The following is a 6,000-nucleotide window of genomic DNA, read 5'->3' as shown; positions in this document are numbered from 1 at the left end:
TGTTAACAATTCTTAATCATGGTCAATGTTAGAGACAACGAATGTACCTTAAATACTAATATAACCGGTGACGTCACACGCTAGAGACAGGTGAACTAAGGGGGAAATGTAAAATTCGGAGTGGGCACATAACAATGAAAATGTATTACATATAAGAACATTAATGACAGACATTTCAGTAAATATAGGTGAGATCATGTCTGAAATTAAGTCCAGACGGGAAGCAAGTATCGAGGCACAAGATCTAATACGCCTCCCGTCTGAACACGGCCCTACTCCAATCTCCGCCTCTTCGTGGTGGACGTACCCTTTCTAGGCCAGTCACAGAAATCTTCGGAATGATACCTGAATGTTGATCAACAATGTGTTTGGTGAAACCTGACATGGTACAAAACCTAAACCTTTATTTTTACTTATTTGACTACGTTACATTGCAGAGCTCCAGGGGTGGCTCGCCCTCCTGGGGGTACTCTAACTTCCGAATGTATAGGGCCTCCAGCTCTTTGGTGTCCTGCTGCTGTTTCTGTCGTATCTCGAATGGCAGCAGCTTAGGCCCGTATCTTTCTAATCTCTGGGCCCACAGTTCCTCCATGATAGCAGCAACTTCAGCCTCCCTTTTGGCCCTTTTGGACTAGGCCGGAGAAACTGAGGGAAGGGGCTTCCCTGTCAGGGGAAGTAGATGTTCCCTCATATATTGGATTAGGTCCGGCTCGTCACCAAATAGCCACCTGGGAAGCGGTGGTCACTGGGGATGTGCTGGGGGCTGCTGGACCTGGGGCGCGGCCTCTGGACTGGGGGTAAAGGGAGGGGTAGAGAACGTGGCCTCAGCCGGGGTACTCACTTCTGACTCCTCCGACGGTATCTCGGCCCAGGAACCCCAGCTCCGGTGATAGGGTGACAACCTCACGGCTCTCATGATGACTCCAGCATACCTTCAGCCGGGGTTGCGGCCCACTCTCCATCGTCCTCTGGCAAAGGCACCTTCAGGTGGGCGAGGTCGGCCCTGATGGACAGCTTGTACAGGCGATCTGATAACTCATGGAACACCCGTGCCGCGGCAATCAGCCTATCCTCCGGTTCCATCTTGGGACTCTCGGCACACATGGATTGCTGTGACTCCTCCATCTTCTAACTCCCAGCCAGCGCTTCTGGTGTACTGAAGAGGTCGGGCTCCGCGTCGCTTCTTATACTGGTCCCCGACAAGATGGCCGCTGGCCGGAAGGACGCCATCAGCGGGGCCTGGGACCGGAAGCGACTCAGCGGTGCATCCTCTTTGTCCGCCCCCTGGCAACAAGGGGTGTCCTTTTAAGTTCCACCTTGGACTGGACACGGCAACATGATCTCCACCCCCAGGGGTGGGACGCTGGTTCTGGCGGGAACCTTTTGCGCGCTTCTCGACCATCAGATGAACCCTTTCAGGTACGGCAGACATTTTGGCGAGTAACATGGCTTCAGGCTTGATTTTGCATATTGTCAATTTAACTTTTTGCAGACTTCCTCACAATAAACAGCACAGTTTTCTTCACCTCCCCCTCTACTTTTTTAGCGCCACAGTAAAGACACATTACAGAAACAAAGTCCCGTACACTTTTCTGGCTCAAACTTCTTCACATCGGCATGCGATTTTTCTTGGACACAATTCAGACTCAAACAAGGGGGGAGGACTTGTGGCTTTATGGTTAAGGCACACACCGTATCCTGTTTGTGACGCCAATGTTTTGTGGTGAGCCACGGGGTGTGAAGGTGAGGTGTATGGGGCAGATGTTGTAGCCCAGGGGCAGATGGTATTAACCCCTAAATGTTCTTGATGCCAGGGCATGGTTTTCCTAAGTAACCACCCAAAGGTAGCTCCGCTATCCCTAGGTTAGGCAGGGTAGTAATAGTCCAAGACCAGGTTAGGGTTAACGGTAGCTTTACTGAAGTAGACAGATGGTAACAGTCTTTACAGCTAGGCCAGGATCCCAGAGAGATGACCAGTAACACAGGGGACCTTCCATCTTGCTGGGACTTGCAGTGACTTTGACAGACTTTAGCACAGCCACGCTGACTATAATAGACTTGACTGAATATAATGACAGCAGACAGAGATGACTTGACTTGCTGACATGTGGCTGTAGGTTATGCTTGAGGCCTCCAGATGTGCTGGACACTGGCTCTGAGATGTCTGGTCTTTACTGTGCCTCAGGATTTAAGAAAGAGGTTGAAATGGCTGCCACTCTTATAAAGGGGGGCTGAGCCAGAAGCCCATAGGTCAAGCTGCATGTCACCTGGTTAGCTGGTGCTCTCTGGGTAACAAACACATCATGTGAACACATTATCATGTGACTAACTCAAAGGTCTATAAAGGTCCTTTCTACATAACACACATAACACTATACATAATATCTATTACTATGGGGGAGACACTGCAGGAGAGCCCCTAGGACACAGAGGGACTCAACCTGACAGGGCCTAAGTACTCTACGGGACTATATCCCGTACTGGGACATCACACACTTATTTATTAGTATGCATTAAAATATAACACTATGACGAATAAAATTGGTGTCACTATTTTTTCAATTACACAGTTTGTCATAGTGTTATATTTTAATGCATACTAATAAATAAGTGATTTTTATCTGTATTATGGTCATTAAGTGCTGTGAAATTTAATCTACAAATCCTAGTATGCTGGGAGTTTTAGTTTTGCAATAGCTGGAGGTCCACAGTTTGGAGACCTAGGATCTATACCAGTTCACAGTCTTGTTAGAAGCATAATTAATACTGTCACACTACCATTACCACTAACCGAAAATAAACACTCTATGGAGACTAACATTACCACCATACAGTGACTATATGGTGGTAGATACCACTGCTACACAGGTTGAAAAAACGTATACCTTATCCGCAGGATAGGGAATAAGTGTCTGATCACGGGGGGTCTGACTGCTGGGACCCCTGCAATCTCCTCGCCCCGGTCACCTAGCACGAAAGTTGGTTGAAACACACCCCCTTCATTAATCTCTATAGGAGAGGCGGAGATACACGAACGCTGTGTCTCCCCCTTTCTCATAGATATGAATGGAGGGGGCGTGTTTCGACCAATTTTTCGTGCTGGGTACGACACGTGCATTAGAGGAGCAGGGATGATCGCGGGGGTAGCAGCGGTTGGACCCCACCGTGAACAGACACTTATCCCCTATCCTCAGTTTTGGCGACTTCATCCAGCCACAATTTTTCTGCCAAACTTCAGGCAGGCAGTTATAACATTGCCCTCTTGATAGTGCCCTATACAGTAAGTGCCTCATACAGTAAGAAAGGATAGATTGGTGGATTAGGGGGTAAGTTAGTCCTTCATTAATTTAGTAGGTTTTTCCCATTGGGTAGGTGGGTAGATCCTCCATTATAGAGGACCTGTCAGGGATGTAAATTAACACATGGCATACCTTTTCTATCTCCATAGTCCATTCCAGTGCTGAGATATAAGCCTTTTTGTTATTATGCAAATGAGGCTAAAAAACCAAGGGGGTATTCCCCAGCATGACGAGGGTCCAGGTAGGTCCAGCCCATGTTCTCTTTATCTAGTGGCTACGGGTCAAACAGAGTAGGCGGATGCAAGTGGGCCAGTAGGTGGTAATAAAGAGGACACGGGCTGGACTAACCTGGGCTCTTGCCATATAGAGGAATGCCCACTGGGCTTTAAAGCCTCATTTGCATAATAACAAAGAGGCTTATATCTCAGCACTAGAAAGGACAATGTAGATAAATAAAGTATGCAATGTGTTTATTTAACCTCCAATTTTATACCTCCCAACCAACCCAAATACGGCGGGAGACTTTTGGGGTAATGTCCTGTCGTCTCTTAATGGCCCCCTCATGTACCACTTCTGATTTAAACTTCCTGGCTTTGCACACTTTGCTTAAACAACCAGGAAGTCTGCTGCCACTTTAAGAGTGCAGGGCCTGCCAGGAGATAGAGTAGCGGAAAGTTTTGCTCGCAGGCACGTCTGGCACTATATCATCATGCACAGCTGTCGGGAGAGAAAGCATCAAGTAGCACTTAACAAGGGGATCGGACTGTGAGTGATCCAGAGCCAAAAGGAGTCTGGCTGGCCTGGCCACCGCATTTGCAGTTATTCTTACGTCTGTGCTCCACCTCCTCCAGTTGGGGGACCAGACCTACTGCTTAATGCTATGGCTGGGGGGTTATCTACTCTTGGCCTTTGTAATGGGGGAAATTATGAAAAGGGACCTGTTTACCTACTGTAGTGACCTATCCAATGCGGGGATCTATCGTCATAGGGGTCTGAGCTAGATGGAGAAGAAAAAGGAAAATGTCCGACTCCGATTAGAGAAGATGTCACCTGTGAGTCACCCGATGTAACTGTATGTAATCACTTGGTCTATTCTGGTAATAATGGTGGTTGTTGTCTGTCACCTGTGTATAAGAGGTCCTATACATACTGACAACATTATTGCTCTCAAAGAGGTATTTCCATTGCATATGTGCTGTCGTGGTTAGGGATTGACTGAGGGTGGTATAAAGGGTGTTTAGGGTGTGTCTTGTCTGTCTTCGCTCTCAGCAAAAGTTGGGAGGCATGCTGTTTTTCTGCTAACAGGACCCGTTTATTGGAGGATCTACCCACCTATTTAATTGAGCTTGAAAAAGATCCTGGAGAGGATCGAAACGTCGCTGCTGTTTTGCACATTGTTTTGATGGAATAAATTTTATCTTTTTTTCACACCATTGGAGTGCTGCCCTGATCTCCCTTCTTTTACACCTATTTAATTAGGTATAATTATTAATATGCCTCCCAATTCTTAATGACCCCTTTATGCCAAAATAAATGAAACAATAAACTCCCCTCTCCCTGTTCCCATGCAGAGGAGCAGAGTCTTCCTCCGCCTCTACTTGGGTACAGGCGGCATGATTTGTGGCCTATGCCGATGTGCCAATAAGTCATTCCTGGTTTCTCCTATGCTTACAGCATGCAGGAGTAAGTTACAGGTCAGGAGCATACAGGAGTAAGTGACAGTTCAGGAGCATACAGGAGTAAGTGACAGGCCAGGAGCATACAGGAGTAAGTGACAGGTCAGGAGCATACAGGAGTAAGTGACGGGTCAGGAGCATACAGGAGTAAGTGACGGGTCAGGAGCATACAGGAGTAAGTGACGGGTCAGGAGCATACAGGAGTAAGTGACAGGTCAGGAGCATACAGCAGTAAGTGACAGGTCAAGAGCATACAGGAGTAAGTGACAGGTCAGGAGCATACAGGAGTAAGTGACAGGTCAGGAGCATACAGGAGTAAGTGACAGGTCAGGAGCATACAGGAGTAAGTGACAGGTCAGGAGCATACAGGAGTAAGTGACAGGTCAGGAGCATACAGGAGTAAGTGACTGGTCAGGAGCATACAGGAGTAAGTGACAGGTCAAGAGCATACAGGAGTAAGTGACAGGTCAGGAGCATACAGGAGTAAGTGACAGGTCAGGAGCATACAGGTGTAAGTGACAGGTCAGGAGCATACAGGAGTAAGTGACAGGTCAGGAGCATACAGGAGTAAGTGACAGGTCAGGACACAAATATCTCTCTGCCCACAGTTTCTAACTGCATGCATGACCTAAAGAGTTGGGCTCTCCCACTGGGCTAGTGGGTGGTGGCGATCTAGGTAGGTGCCTTCCTTCACCTACCTGTCAGGTCTTATCTGTGGCTCCTCTGGTGCTCCACTTAGAGATGAGTAAACGCCCAGTTTAGGCCTCCCTAACACTGATCTTGGACAGAGGAGGAAGGGGGACTATTCTATGGCTGGTACTACAGGGGAGCACATTCTACATGCCTTCAGGGGGGTCACTGTGGCTGGCCAACTATGGAACCCCCTCTCTGATGTGCATATGCTCTAATAGGGCATAAAGAAAAGGGTTGTCTACTTGAGGGAATTTATTTTTGCAGTGTTATAAAAAAAAAACAGGGGTCTTCACAATAGCTGCTACACAGAGAATCATGCAGGTTGGATGCAG

Source organism: Hyla sarda, chromosome 1 (assembly GCF_029499605.1).
Source record: "Hyla sarda isolate aHylSar1 chromosome 1, aHylSar1.hap1, whole genome shotgun sequence".
NCBI lineage: Eukaryota > Metazoa > Chordata > Amphibia > Anura > Hylidae > Hyla > Hyla sarda.
Note: the sequence above shows the minus strand (reverse complement) of the source record.